This window comes from Macaca mulatta, chromosome 1 (genome assembly GCF_049350105.2).
Source record: "Macaca mulatta isolate MMU2019108-1 chromosome 1, T2T-MMU8v2.0, whole genome shotgun sequence".
NCBI lineage: Eukaryota > Metazoa > Chordata > Mammalia > Primates > Cercopithecidae > Macaca > Macaca mulatta.
This window is the reverse complement of record NC_133406.1, coordinates 119,185,486-119,201,310: the sequence shown is the minus strand read 5'-3', so window position 1 is coordinate 119,201,310 and position 15,825 is coordinate 119,185,486. Positions and strand designations below refer to the sequence as shown.

The 15,825-nt window shown below is 44.1% G+C and overlaps 1 protein-coding gene, 1 long non-coding RNA gene and 1 other non-coding gene across 3 annotated transcripts in view; 2 read left to right on the top strand and 1 right to left on the bottom strand.

Moving 5' to 3' along the window:
* LOC708768 (NBPF member 20) overlaps nt 1-15,825 on the bottom strand; it is an 853,661-nt gene that overhangs the window by 654,182 nt on the left and 183,654 nt on the right.
* LOC144331828 (uncharacterized) lies at nt 1,214-8,490 on the top strand. Its single transcript, XR_013399355.1, has 3 exons — nt 1,214-1,625; nt 7,275-7,434; nt 8,129-8,490. It is a non-coding gene; the product is annotated as an uncharacterized LOC144331828 (long non-coding RNA).
* On the top strand, nt 1,669-1,832 carry LOC114674674 (U1 spliceosomal RNA). The gene has a single exon (XR_003725800.2). It is a non-coding gene; the product is annotated as a U1 spliceosomal RNA (small nuclear RNA).

Below are 15,825 nucleotides of genomic sequence, written 5' to 3'. Positions count from 1 at the left end.
TGGCCTAACTGGCCGCCATGCCACAGAATCTTTACTTTATGGTCTCCAAGGAGAACTCTCCACTCGATGTTTTATGATTTGAGCAATGGGATAGAATCTGATACTGGTGGGCTGAGGGAGGTCCCCAGATGCTGGTGGGATCTCAACCCCAGCCATGGTGTCCAGGCTCTTGACACCATCTCCAGAATGAAGTCAAGGATGAGTCAGCAAACAGTGAAAGAAGAGATTTATTGCAAAGCAAAAAGTACACACTCAAGAAAGGGGAGTTCGGGCATATCCGAGAGAGAACAATGGGTTCTGGGGTTTCATCTTGATGGGTTTCTTTAACCAAGGAGTGGAATATTCATAACAATTCCTGGGTAAAGGTGGAGATTTCTCAGAACTGTGGTGCCATCCATTTTTACATCAAATACTGGTCTCAGAACTGTCATGGCACTGGTGGGTGTGTGATTTAGTATGTTAATGAGCATATAATGAGGGCCTAGGTAAAACCTACATCAAATCAAGCACCACATTGGGTCCAGTCAGTCTTAGACAGCTTGGTCCACACTGGTTTTTCAGCGTCTTATCAGCCCATAGCCTCAAGTCAGGTAAATCTGCTGCCTAGAATTTGTTATCCTGTGACCACCCTGTATTATTCCTGTCTCAAATCTACTTGTAAATATTCAAACGGTCTTTGACTTGGGCATTCCAACTTTGCTTACTTCACAATGTTTCATGCATTGTAATCCAATATAAGAAAAGATGATCCAGACATTTGTTAAACATCACAAATAAGATGGATCCCAGGTATTTGTGTCAAATTTGGATTATTTTGGTTTTGTGTTTGCAGAATATAAAAAACTAAGCACTAAGGTCTGGAGATGGCTGTGGAAGAGATGACAAAATCCAACACCACGCTTGAGAGTGTCCAATCATCTCTTCTGGGGCAGCATATTTTTCTATAATACTGAATTTGGGAAAAAAAAAAAAGAAAAACCAACTACAAGATTCATGAAACTGGACAACTGTCTTTATAACATTACCAGTGATAAAACCAGTAAGGAAGGCTGGTTTGCAGTCATCTGAGCAGTCTCTTTACTTTCATAAATATGGTTTCTCTCTGATATTAAACGGCTTCCAATTTCAAGCTGAATGCTACATCCCAACGATAAGGATGTGAAGAGAAGCGGTTTCTTTTGTAATCTTAAACGTTCTAGTCTGCGAATTAAAAGTCATTATTTGAAGAAGGATGTCCAGGCTTCATTGGGCCGCCGAAAGGTTGTTACACAACACAGGTTAAGCACCAGCTGCTTTGGGAGAGAACAGATGCGGGGGCGGAGGAAAAAAGGGAGAGGCAAACGTCACTTCCCCTTGTGGGTCCGGCAGCGGGTTGGTCAGCTGAGTGGAAGAAAGGCAGAAGGGGACTGGGAAAGGCACTGTCGGTGACATCACGGAGAGGGCGACTTCTATGTAGATGAGGCAGCGCAGGGGCTGCTGCTTCGACATCTGCTGCTTCGCCACGAAGGAGTTCCCCTGCCGTGGGAGCGGGTTCAGGACCGCTAGTCGGACCTGAGAGTCCCAGCTGCGTGTCAGGGCTAGGAGGGCTCGAGAGTGCGCGGGGCAAGTGACCGTACGTGTAAAGGGTGAGACGTATGAGGCTGTGGCAGGGCGGAGTTGCTGGAGCTCATACTTACCTGGCAGGGGAGATACCATGATCACGAAGGTGGTTTTCCCAGGGCGAGGCTTATCCATTGCACTCCGGATGTGCTGACCCCTGCGATTTCCCCAAATGTGGGAAACTCGACTGCATAATTTGTGGTAGTGGGGGACTGCGTTCGCGCTTTCCCCTGACTTCTTGTAGTTTAAAGAGTAGGTTTTATTATAAGGGTTGCATTAATTTTTCTATTGGTTTATACCTTGATGGTAAGTGTTATTCTTAGTTTCGGACGCTGGGGAATAGGAAGTAATGTCATCTCACTGCAGAGATTGGTACGTGGTCTCCAGGGTCCTTGAATTCTCACGCTCTGTGAAAATGTTGGTGTTTTTCCCTAGCCCCCAATCACTTTTTACACAGCCTCCGCTTCTAACCGCAGTCCCCTCAGGAGTTTGCGGTATTTCTGTGCTAGCGGGGAATGTGTTCTCACCTCGTAGAGCCAGGTGCAAACTACGCAGACGGGCGCTGTTATCGGGAAGAAAACACGGTCTTTGGGACTCTTAGTGTCCCCGTTTGGTTGTAGACATAACTCGCTTACTTTGCGTCGGGGAACGGCTCTCCTGGCGCCCAGGTGCCCTAAACCATATTCATCGAGGTCCGCAGGCCTCACCTCACCTGTCTTGGCCAAAATGTGCCAAAATCCTCCCTGAAATATAAGGCGGAAAGTTTTATGAGGAGTGTGTCCAGTTTCCCTGCTGTCTCCTGCCGTTTACATACCTAGTCTTTCTTCAGTCTTTATTTAAGCGACAGCTTCTTGTTTGATGTCTCGCTTCCACATCCTACATCCATTGCCAGGCAACTTTCTAGGTAGCACCCCCACTCATCCTTCCTACCCCCAAGCAGCCCTTTCCTATTTCTGGCGCCAGCGTCCTCCCCCGTCCCTCTTTCTTCAGGCCCTCGCTTATCACCTTCATGGGCAGAAAATACTTAGCTCTCTCTCAACCTGCGATTTACACCTGACACGCGTCAGTACCCTGGCAAATTCCTTAATACCCCTTCTCAAATGGCACTGTAAGTTCATCTCTTTTTAACTCCCAGAAGTATCTAATTGGTTTTGTCCCTGCACTACGTGAATACTAGTATCCACTACAGAAGAAAACCCTAGGCCTAGCGATGGCGGTTCTGGGCATTGTGCCAGCCTCTCCCAGGGTATGTTTTCTGACCTCACCTACTTCTGATCAACTGAGGTCAGGAGTTCGAGACCAGACTGACCAACATGGCGAAACTCCGTCTCTACTAAAAAAAAAAAAATAAAATAAAATAACCGGGCGTGATGGTGTGTGTCCCTAATCCCAGCTACTCGGGAGGCTGCCAGGAGAATCGCTTGAACCCAGGAAGCGGAGGTTGCAGTGAGCCGAGATCGTGCCATTGCACCCCAGCCTGGGCAACAGAGCGAGACTCTGCTTCAAAAACAAAAAAACAAAAGCCAAAACAAAACAAACAAAATAGAACAAAAAGCTAGTCCATCTGAGACATATTACTGGAGACGGTAGAATCCTGCATCCAACAGGCACTTAGTGCAGATCTGGACCCACTGAGCGATTGGCTCATGTTCCCTCTGTTCTATTAAGTATCAAGAGCAGAAATTGAGCTCTTTGGCTTTTACCCACTAAATATGGCTATAGGACAGGTCTCTCTCTCTCTCTCTCATTATTGCATCATTATTTTTTGCCATTAGTGTGGGTTTTTGGTTTTGATGTTATGGAGTGAATTTCTGGGGACAAATCTCTGTTGGGTGTTGTTGACAAGGATCCAGTCCCTGTTTGGTAATACATGACAGCTAATCTGCTCTGTGAGTCTCTTTTATTGTCTATGTATTGTCCTGAGAATAATGGTATTTCCTGATATTTGAGAGTGCAGCAATGATAAGTTGTTCGTATCTTGTCTTTCAAATGTCTGGTAAAAATTTTATGAGCCCAGTAGTTGTCAATATCTGCAAGAGTGGCATCTCTATTACAAGAGTGATCTTACTACTCAATGTCCCGCCTCCCAACAAATTTCGTTCCATAGGAGCTCTTGGCTTTAACAAATTTGCTATATCTAAAAGACATCTTAGTCCAGGAAGAAAACTAAATCTGTAGCATGTAAGGAGCAGTTTTCCTTGATTGGTATATTCAGGTTTCTAACCAGCTGAAAAATGCAAATACATGTCCTTTAAGGATTAAGTTTGAATCACACTACAGAAAGGAGAGAAAAGATTTATATGATCACATATAAGCAATGGAATCAGCAATATGAGCACTTTTCACAGCTATACAAATCAAATGTAATAATCTCCAGAACATTAAGGAAGTTCATCCCTTAATGAAAATGAATGAAAAGAAATTATTTACCCACTGTTCTATGCCCTGGAAAGAGAATGTCCTGCCGGACTCAAAAGGGTATCACAAAATCACTCACATTTTCAGCAATGAAGGCCCTCCAAGGATCTAATGATGTTAATATTTTCAGTTTATTTCCTTCACTGATAAACATTGTTAATAGATACCATTGCCTCTGTTTTCACCTTACTTAGCACAATTCATTTCTTTAGAATGCCCCCTAGTTTGGTGGAAGGAATTTTCCTTCTTTATAAATATAGGGTATTTTCTCATGAAACAAACTGTCATACTCTTTCAGTGAAGTGAATAGACAAATTAGGTCTCTAAAATTTTAAAGGAGTCACTACCCCAATTATCTTAGGAACAATAATAATCACTTATATAAAATTAAAATAAGAAAATTAAGCCAGGTATGGTGACTCATATATGCAATCCCAGCACTTTAGGAGGCTGAGGAGGGAGGATCAGTTGAGGTTAGGAGTTGGAGACCAGCCTGGGCAACATAGTGAAACCCCTGTCTCTACAAATTTTTTTTTTTTTTTGAGATAGAGTCTCGCTGTGTTTCCCAGGCTGGAGTGCAGTGGCACGATTTTGACTCATTGCAACCTCTGCCTCCCAGGTTCAAGCGATTCTCCTGCCTCAGCCTCCCAAGTAGCTGGGACTACAGGCATGTGCCACCATATCCGGCTAATTTTTTGTATTTTTAGTAGAGGCGGGATTTCACCGTGTTAGCCAGGATGGTTTCGATCTCCTGACCTCATGATCTGCCCACCTCGGCCTCCCAAAGTTCTGGGATTATAGGGTGAGCCACTGTGCCTGGCTTCTACAAATTTTTAAGTATTAGCTAATATTTTAAAGTTGGCCAGGCATGATACTGCATGACTGTAATCTCAGCTACTAGAGAGACTGAGGCACGCTGCAGTGAACTATGATTGCACCACTGCCCTCCAGCCTGGGTGACAGAGTGAGACTCCCAACTCAAAAAAAAAAAAAATGAATTTGTTGAAAATTGTTTTACTACAATGCTAGGCTGCATGTCTTGTGCCTGTACTCCCAGCAACTCATCGGGCTGAGGCGGAAGCATTGCTTTAGGCCAGCAGTTGGAGACAAGCCTGGGCAACAGGGCAAGACCCCATCTGTAAAAATAAACAAGGCAAGCTGAGCCAGGAGGATCTCCTGAGCCCAGAAGTTCCAAGTTGGTCAGCTATGATTGCCCCGCTGCACTCCAGCCTGGATAACAGAGCAAGACACTGTGCCTTATTTTTTATTTTATTTTATTTTATTTTATTTTTTACTACTTATGCTTATTTATTTATTCATTTTTGAGACACAGTCTTGCTCTGTAGCCCAGGCTGGAGTGCAGTGGTGGGATCTCAGCTCACTGCAAGCTACACCTCCCAGGTTGAAGCTATTTCCCTGCCTCAGCCTCCAGAGTAGCTGCGATTACAGGCGAATGCCAACACGCCCAGCTAATTTTTATAGTTTTAGTAGAGACAGGGTTTCACCAAGTTTGCCAGGCTGGTCTCAAACTCCTGACCTCAAGTTATGCACCTGTCTCGGCCTCCCAAAGTGCTGGGATTACAGGTGTGAGCCACCTCGCCCAGTCTACTTATGCTTGAAATGTGAGGTTTCATTAGGGAAAAATTTTTTTGTTGAATTTCTAACATGAAAAAATAATAGATTTAGCTGTAGATTAAATTAATGGTCTTGATAGTTTGGTACAACAAAATAAATGAAATGAAGCTGATAGCAGAGAGGAATCTTTGATGCTTTTGAACAGTTTAAATAATGTAAATATTTAATATATAAACGATGAAAGCGTTCATTATGTTATTATTTTATTTATTTATTTATTTATTTATTTATTTATTTATTTTGAGACGGAGTCTCACTCTGTCGCTTAGGCTAGAGTGCAGTGGTGCAATCTCAGCTCACTGCAACCTCTGCCTCCCGGGTTCAAGCAATTCTGCTGCCTCAGTCTCCCGAGTAGCTGGGATTACAGGCGCATACCACCACGCCCGGCTAATTTTTGTATTTTTAGTAGACACAGGGTTTCACCAATTTGGTCAGGCTGGTCTCGAACTCCTGACCTTGTGATCCTCCTGGTATGGCTTCCCAAAGTGCTGGGATTACAGGCATGAGCCACCGCACCCAGCCCATTACATTATTTTTCAAAAATCAGTGTGACTCTTTTGACAAATTAGAATGGTTTAATAATCTTGGTTGGGCTGGGTGCGGTGGCTCATGCCTGTAATTCTAGCACTTTGGGAGCCCGAGGTCAGGAGTTCGAGAACAGCCTGGCCAACGTGGTGATAGTGTTTTATCCTGTAGCACTCGATTGTCTCTCCCGGGCTTTCTATGGATTCCAGGGATGCAACTGAGAAGTTTGTTTTTAATGTACTTTTACTTGAAGTAAGAGTATTTTAGGCCGGGCGCGGTGGCTCATGCTTGTAATCCCAACACTTTGGGAGGCCGAGGTGGGCAGATTACTTAAGATCAGGACTTTGAGACCAGCCTGGCCAATATGGTGAAACTCCGTCTCTACTAAAAATACAAAAATTAGCCAGGTGTGTTGTCGCAGGCCTGTAGTCCCAGCTACTCGTGAGGCTGAGGCAGAAGAATTCTGTGAACATGGGAAGTGGAAGTTGCAGTGAACTGATCTCAAAAAAAAAAAAAAAAAGTATTTTAGAATTTTTTGGCAAAGGAAATGAATTCTGACAAGTTTTGCACTTAAGACATTCAAGTGTGATGAAAACTTGAAAACCACGATGCTAGGTAAAACAAATACTGTTGAGAATGTCTCACAAACACAAATTACATGTCAGCAGATAGGTTTGACCCTCAGGTTGGGCACATTTTACTTTAAGTGCACTGTTGGTGGAACTTAAGATGAATCTAGGACATTCACGATATATGTATGTGTGTGTGTGTATATGTGTATATATGTTATATACACACACATATATATATGAGAGACAGAGGGACAGGGTCTTGCTATCTTGCCCACACTGGTCTCCAACTGTGGGCCTCAAGCAATCTCCTGTCTCCCCTTCCCAAAGTGCTGGGACTACAGGCGTGCACCACCTCGTCCAGCCCATTTTAATGTTTTTAATTTAAATACACATTCCAAAAATTATATAACAAGTACAGGAAGCCCACTTTATGCCAGTTTTACAAAAACAAAGTGCCAACATCCTAAAGTACTGAAAGAAATAAAGTTTTCCTAGAATTCTATGCCAAAATGAAAAATCTTTCAGGAATGTGACAGAAATAAGGACATTTAAAGACATATAAAAAAATGAAAGAATTCAGCAACTCACGCTACAAGAAATGCAAAAGGAGTTCTCCCGGCCTAAGGATAAGGATACCAGACAGAAAAATGGATCTACACAAAGAAATGGAGACTACTGGAAATCGGTATGCACATAGTTAAATATATATGTTCTTATTATCTAAATATTTTAAAATAATTTGACCAACTAAACAAAAGCAATAATAATGGATTCTGGGGTTTATAACATGTGTAAAATCAAATTACATGACAACACTAGCATAATGGCCAGAAGGGGAGGTAGAATGTCACTTGATGGCACTGATAAAGATGTATTCTGGAAACCCTAAAGCCATCACTGAAAAGCAAAAGCAGGGAAAGAAGTCGGAGAGTGGTGGACCAGAAGAAAGAGAGTTATAGCTAATAAGCCAACAAAGGAAAGAAAATAGAACGATATAAAAACCATGTAATCACTATGCTGGAGCAACTGCTCTCCAGGCCTCTACCCTATAGAAATACACCAGTGGCCAATGATAAGTGTACAAGAATGACGACTGCAGCATTATTTGTAATCATAAAATAATAGAGCCAATGTCCTTTCAAAGATACATGAAAAGGGTTTTATTTATTTAACAAACACAAACAATTGTACAAACAAAGGAAGCAAGTCCTTTTGCCAAGAGGAACACAGAGGGTCATGATGATGCTACTCCTCCAGGGATTTCAGGGTTCCCAGACTCGTAGTTTTCTGTCTAGTTCTTCTGGAAGATGTCATTCTTGGGGAGTTATAGGTCCTCGCGTTTGGAGCTCTTTCACATTCTCTCTCAATTTTCCCCTCAGTTCCTCCCCATTCTGCTTCAACAACAGCAACAAAAAACAATTCTCACCTCCAGAAGATCCATCCTGTGCTGCACGAGCCTTTCAGGAGGTCTGGATGTCTGTTCCACCGCTCTCAGCTTCTTTCCCTGCTTTTGCTTTTCCCTTCCCCCGCTCCTATCCTCCTGCCCTATGACCCTACCACTGCCCAGCTGAGCCCCTGCGGCTCCACCGCCGCAGAAGGTGCATTGGAGGCCCTGCCCGTTGCCCTCTCCGGGGGATGCCGAGGAATCAATGTGAATAAACGCTTTGTAAAAAGAACTTCCCCGTGGAAAAATCTCATGATTTCTATTCTTGGGGTTCTTCAAGGGACTAAAAGCTAAAGGCGACCATGGCCTCGGGAGGTCGAGGCTGCAGTGAGCCGTGTTTGTACCACTGCACTCCAGCCTGGGCGACCAAGCGAGACCCTGTCTCAAAAAACAAAACAAAACAAAACAAAAAAACAAATCAAAACTTCCCCATGGTAAAATATTTCATGATTTCCATTTTCAGGGCTCTTCAAAGGACTAAAAGCTAAAGGCGACAATAGATTCATTCAACAAGTCCTAGGCGTGCGCCCTGGTGAGGGCCAGACCCTGCTCCCCGCGAGGGGCCCCACGAGCCACGCTCACCACCATCCCTGCCCCGGTGGAGCCCCCGTGCGGGACACAGGATACGAAGATGGCAGCGGAAGTTCCGCAGCGGCCTTAAAGGCGACTGGGCAGGGTGGGCACAGGCTCCCTCACTGGGTGAAGGCGGCACAAAGAACCATCCTGGGAGTCCACGGGGCGTTCAGCGTCTCTTGGGCCCCCAGGCGGCTCAGGTCCGGGTCGCGGGGCTCAGGTCCGGGTCGCGGGCCGGGGCTTTTCCAGGGGCTTCTGAAGCAGGCGAGGGGCAAGGTCGTCCTGGTTCCAGAATCTCCCAACCTGCGGGTCTCCGACGAGACCAACACGATTCACCGCTCTAATCTCTCCAGTTTTCCAATTCCTTGCACAGTTTTACTGTGTGGTGGGCTCTGAGGATGGGAGGGTTGGGGAGTGTTTGGTGAGTGCACCCTTCCTATAGCGCCCAGAAGGAGGTAAACTACGCGTCTCTTTGGCACAATCGGTTAGCGCGTTCGGCTCTTAATCCAAAGGTTGGTGGTTAGAGCCCACTGAGGGACACCTGCTTCAGGTTTTTTTTTTTTTTTTTCTTCTCTGAGACAGGCTCGCTCCACCCTGTATTTTAGTAGGGACAGAGGTTTCACTTTGTTGGCCAGGATGGTCTCGATCAGCTGACCTCGTGATCTGCCCGCCTTGGCCTCCCAAAGTGCTGAGATTACAGGCATGAACCACCGAGCCCGGCCGCCTGCTCCAGCTTTTAAAGCGTTGGCGCATTATCGATCCCTAGATAAACCGGGGAGATTATACTTTCCCCGAGTCCTAAGCCACTAGGGTTGTGTCTCTGCGGCACAATCAGTAGTCACATCCGAAGGGCCTAGCTAATTTTTGTATTTTTGGTAGAGAAAGGGTTTCGTTATGTTGCCCAGTCTGGTCCCCAACTCCTGAGCTCAGGCACATCCGAGGTCTTCCCAAAGTGCTATGATTACACCAGGCCTTATATAATGCTTCTAATTTCAGCACGTTAGCAAACTTATCTTCTGTGGGAAAGGTACCAAATCATATTCTAATTTCTTTCTCAACTCTAATAATGTCCCTTTCTTCATTTCTTTGCTGATACAACAAATTTTCTCCCCTCTCCTACTTTTTGTTTTGAGACTAGGTGCCACTCTGTCACCCAGGATGGAGTGCAGTGGCATGATCTCAGCTCACTGCAAACTCACTGCACCTGCCACCCCGGCTCTAGTGAGCCTCCAGAATAGCTGGAACTACAGGTGTGCACCACCAAATCCAACTTTTCTTTTTTTTTTTTAGAGATAGGATCTTGCTATGTTGCCCAGATTGGCTCCAGGAGCTCTAACTTCTGGGCTCAAGAGATTCACCTGCCTTGGCCTCCCAAAGTGCTAGGATTCCAGGTGTGAACCACCGCACCCAGCCTAACTTTCTTTTTTTTTTTTTTTTTTGAGACGGAGTCTCGCTCTGCCGCCCAGGCTGGAGTGCAGTGGCCGGATCTCAGCTCACTGCAAGCTCCGCCTCCCGGGTTTACGCCATTTTCCTGCCTCAGCCTCCCGAGTAGCTGGGACTACAGGCGCCCGCCAGGTCGCCCGGCTAGTTTTTTGTATTTTTTTTAGTAGAGACGGGGTTTCACCGTGTTAGTCAGGATGGTCTCGATCTCCTGACCTCGTGATCCGCCCGTCTCGGCCTCCCAAAGTGCTGGGATTACAGGCTTGAGCCACCGCGCCCGGCCTATTTTTTTTTTTTTTTTTTTTTTTTTGATTTTTTTGAAGCCTAACTTTCTATACATGTGCCCATGATATTCTTTTCTTTGCCTTTTTTTTTTTTTTTTTTTTTTTTTTTGGCGACACAGTCTTGCTCTGTCACCCAGGCTGGAGTTCAGTGGAGCGATCTCAGCTTACAACACTGCACCACCACGCCTGGCTAATTTTTGTATTTTTAGTAGAGACAAAGTTTCATCATGTTGGCCAGGCTGGTCTCAAACTCCTGACCAGCCTCCCAACATGCTGATATTACAGTCATGAGACACCATGCCCGACCATGTGCCAGTGATAGTCTAATAAGGGGACAAATGCCTTCCTGGCTTAAGTAAGGGGGAGGTACAACAGGAGGACATGGTGGACATTACACACAGATATTCAGTTTCATAGGATGGACAGCTAAACTTTTAAGACATTTTATTTTATTTTTTGAGATAGGGTCTTGCTCTGTTGCCCAGGTTGCAGTGCAGTAGCACGATCATAGTTCACTGTGTTCTCAGTCTCCTGGGCTCAAGTGATCCTCCTGTCTCAGTCTCCCAAAGTGCTGGGATTACCAGCCTGAACCACTGCACCTGGCTATTTTAAAGTCCTTCAACATCTGTAATTATTTCTTTTAAATTTTATTATATATAATAAAATATATACATATTTTATTATAATTATATAAGAAATACATACAGTTATATATTATGTATAATAAAATATAGTATATATTTTATTATATATATTTATTAAAATATATGTATGTATTTTTTAGAGATGAGGTCTCACTATGTTGCCCAGGCTGGTCTCGAACTCCTGAGCTCAAGTGATACTCCCATCTTGGCCTCCCAGAGTGCTGGGATTACATGTGTGAGTCACCCTGCCTGGCCCTGTTTCTTTTTTATTTAATTAATTAATTAATTAATTAATTTTTATTATTATACTTTAAGTTCTATGGTACATGTGCACAACGTGCAGGTTTGTTACATATGTATACATGTGCCATGTTGGTGTGCTGCACCCATTAACTCATCATTTACATTAGGTATATCTCCTAATGCTATCCCTCCCTGCCCCTGCTCCCCACAATAGGACCTGGTGTGTGATGATCCCCTTCCTGTGTCCAGGTGATTTCATTGTTCAATTCCCACCTATGAGTGAGAACATGCGGTATTTAGTTTTCTGTTCTTGCGATAGTTTGCTGAGAATGATGGTTTCCAGCTGCATCCATGTCTCTACAAAGGACACAAACTCATCCTTTTTTATGGCTGCATAGTATTCCATGGTGTATATATGCCACATTTTTTTAATCCAGTCTGTCACTGATGGACATTTGGGTTGATTCCAATCTTTGCTATTGTGAATAGTGGCCTGGCCTTGTTTCTTTTTCAAATTTAATTCATTTATTTAGAGACATGGTCTTACTCTGTCACTCAGGCTGGAGTGCAAGGGTGTAATCATGGTACACTGCAGCCTCAACCTTCCTGGGCTCAGGTGATCCTCCCACCTCAGCCTCCTGAGTAGCTGGGACTACTAGCATAGACCTCCATGCCTGGCTAAATTTTGTATTTTTTGTACCGACAGAGTTTCATCATGTTGCCCAGGCTGCTCTCCAACTCGTGAGCTCAAGTGATCCGCCCGCCTCCGCCTCCCAAAGTGTTGATATTACAGGCATGAGCCACTGTGCCCAGCCTGTAATTGTTTCCTGTGGTGACCAAGTCACATTCATCCAGAGAAGACAGGTCACAGTGACCTCTTTGATAGCTTTCTGCCAAGTTGCTTATCCAAAGGGAGCAAAATCACAATGGTCCCAGTCATTTTTTTCTCCTCCCCTTTCCTCTTTTCTTTATAAATCTTGATGTTACTTTTATTTGATTAAAACAATCTAATGCCAGTTTCCCTTCTATAGTAATGGAGAATGAGCATGCAGATAAGTGTCTCTATATTATTCCTCGACTGATTTCTTTCAGAGGCTATGTCCATAAAAATTAGTCCATCTGAGACCCATCATTGGAGCCAACAGAATCCTGCACCTAACAGGCCCCTGGTGCAGACCTGGATCCTTAGAGATACTGGCTCTTGTTCCCTCGGTTCTTGCTTTCATGAGCAGAAGTTGAGTTCTTTTGCTTTTATGTACTAAGTATGGTCATTGGGCGAGTCCTTCCTCTCTCTATCTCCCTCTCTCTCTTTCTCGCATCATTGTTTTCTGCCATCAGTGGCATCAGTGTGCGTTTCTGGTTTTGATGTTATGAAGTGAATTTCTGAGGACAATCTCTGTTGGGTGTTGTTTGACAAGGATCCATTCCCTGTTTGGTGATGCATGACAGCGGATCTAGTCTGTGAGTCTCTTTTGATGGTCTATTCATTGTCCTGAGGATAATGGTATTTCCTGATATTTGAGACTGCAGCAATGAGAAGTTGCTCATATCTTGTCTTTCCAATGTTTGGTAACAATGTTTTGGGCCCAATAGCTGTCAATACCTGCAAGAGTGGCATCTCTATTGTAAAGATGATCTTACTACTCAATGCCCCCCTCCCACCTAACTTCATTCCATAGGAGCTCTTGGCTTTAACAAATTACTATACCTAAAAGAAATCTTAGTACAGAAAGAAAGCTAAGTCTGTGGCATGTAAGGAGCAGTTTTCTTTGATTCGTATACTCAGGTTTCTACTAGCTAAACAACTCTAACCAGCTGAAATACATGTCCTTTAAGGATTAAGTTTAACTCACACTACAGACAGGAGAAAAGAGATTTATATGATCACAAATAAGCAATGGAGTCAGCAATATAAGCACTTCTGACAACCACACAAATCAAAATTTTTTTTTGCTTAAGACAGAGTCGCACTCTGTCACCAAGTCTGGAGTACAGTGGCATGATCTTGGCTCACTGCAGACTTGGCCTCCCGGGTTCACGCGATTCTTGTGTATCAGCCCCCTGAGTGGCTGGGATTACAGGCATGTGACACCATGCCTGGCTAATTTTTGTATTTTTAGTAGAGATGGGGTCTTGCCATGTCGGCCAGGCTGGCCTTGAACTCCTGAACTCAACTGATCTGCCCACCTTGGCCTCCCAAAGTGCTAGGATTGTAGGCGTAAGCCGCTGCGCCTGGCCACAAATCAAATTTAAAAATCTCCAGAACATCAAGGAAGCTGAGTTCTTAATGAAAATGGATGAAAAGAAATGATTTACTCTTATAGGCTCCGGAAAGAGAATGTCCTGCAAGACTCAAAAGGGTATCACAGAATCACTTAGATTTTCAATAGTGAGGGTTTTCCAAGGATCTAACGATGTCCATTTCTTTAGTTTGTTTCCCTCACTGATAAGCATCGTTAATAGATACCATTGCATCTGTTTTCACCCTAAATGATGTTACTTAATGCAATTACTTGCTTTCGAATGCCCCCTAGATTGGTGGAAAGAAATTTTCTGATTTATAAATATATTTTCTTATGAAACCAATTGGCATACTCTTCCAGTGGAGTGAATAGAAAAATTAAGTCTCTAAAACTTTAGAGATATTGCCCCAATTATCTTAAGGACAGTAATAATTACATATATAAAATTAAAATATGAAACTTAAGCAGGGTGTGGTGGCTCACACCTGTAATCTTAGCACTTTAGGCAGCTGAGGAGAGAAGAAGGATTGAAGCCAGGAGTTCGATACCAGCCTGGGCAACATGGTGAGACCCCTGTCTCTACAAATTTTAAAAAATGAGCTAATTTAAAAAAACTAGCCAGCACAGTGGCTCATGTCTGTAGTCCCAGCTGCTAGGGAGGCTGAGGCAGGAGGATTGCTTGAGCCCAGCAGATCCAGGCTGCAGTGAACTATCCTTGTACCACTGCACTCCAGCCTGGGTGACAGAGTAAGACCTCAACTCAAAATAAATAAATAAATAAAATAAAATAAAATAAAGAATAATTTCTATTTATTTATTTATTTTGAGACGGAGTCTCGCTCTGTCGCCCAGGCTGGAGTGCAGTGGCGCGATCTCAGCTCACTGCAAGCTCCGCCTCCCAGGTTTACGCCATTCTCCTGCCTCAGCCTCCCAAGTAGCTGGGACTACAGGCGCCCGCCACCTCGCCCGGCTAGTTTTTTGTATTTTTTAGTAGAGACAGGGTTTCACCATGTTAGCCAGGATGGTCTCCATCTCCTGACCCCGTGATCCACCCGTCTCGGCGACTTTTGGACATTCTTAAAAATTCCTCAGTGAGGTAGCTCCTTTCTTCCCCTGTCCCCTCTCTGGGACAGGCCTATCCAGGAATGAGCCTTTCTGGCAAAGAGGGACACCTTGACTGAGCTTTTAATGATCAATGCTTTCAAGAAGAAAGATTTAAAACATTTTTTATCTGAGGAATGTGAGCGCTTTCAAATGATCAGGCCCAGAGAGACGTTAAATCTAGACAGCAATCCCTTTCCGCTCCTTCCTTTTGAGCTGCACTGAGCTATGTATTCATCTGTTGAAACTGCTTGCTATCGCCTCAAGTAGCTGTAAATTAACCTAATAATGCCACACCAATCACTATACCCCCATGCCCTATAACTTAACAACATATAGCCAATCACCAATCAATGTTATTTCTGTAAACCAATGAGAATTCCTGACAGGCACCTTTCTATCAGCCCACTGTCTGTCCCTGCTTTTGACCTTCAAAAGCCTGCTTGTGGGCCGGGCGTGGTGGCTCACGCCTGTAATCCCAGCACTTTGGGAGGCCGAGGCGGGCGGATTATGAGGTCAGGAGATCGAGACCATCCTGGCTAACACGGGGAAACCCCGCTTCTACTAAAAATACAAAAAAAATTAGCCGGGCGTGATGGCGGGCGCCTGTAGTCCCAGCTACTCGGGAGGCTGAGGCGGGAGAATGGCGAGAACCCGCGAGGCGGAGCTTGCAGTGAGCAGAGTTCGCGCGACTGCACTCCAACCTGGGGGACAGAGCGAGACTCCGTCTCAAAAAAAAAAAAAAAAAAAAAAATTAAATAAATAAAAAATAAAAACCTGCTTGTGACAGAGGCCAAAGGGAGCTCAGATCCAAGGTTCCTTGGCTGTGAGTCTTCCAGGCAGCTGTCTTCATGTTGGCTCAAGTAAACTCTAAATTATATTTTGTGCTTCAGCCTCCTTCTTTTAGGTCAACATGTTCAACAACAGTAGAATAAATAAATAAGTTAATGTATATTCATACAAAGGAATACACATATACACATAGAAACAAATAACCACATAAATAACATGAAAAATTCATAGACATAAGACTGAGTGACAGAAGTCAAACCTATGCCCCTGCTTCTGAAACCGCCTTTGCAAAAATTACAACTGGAACAATTA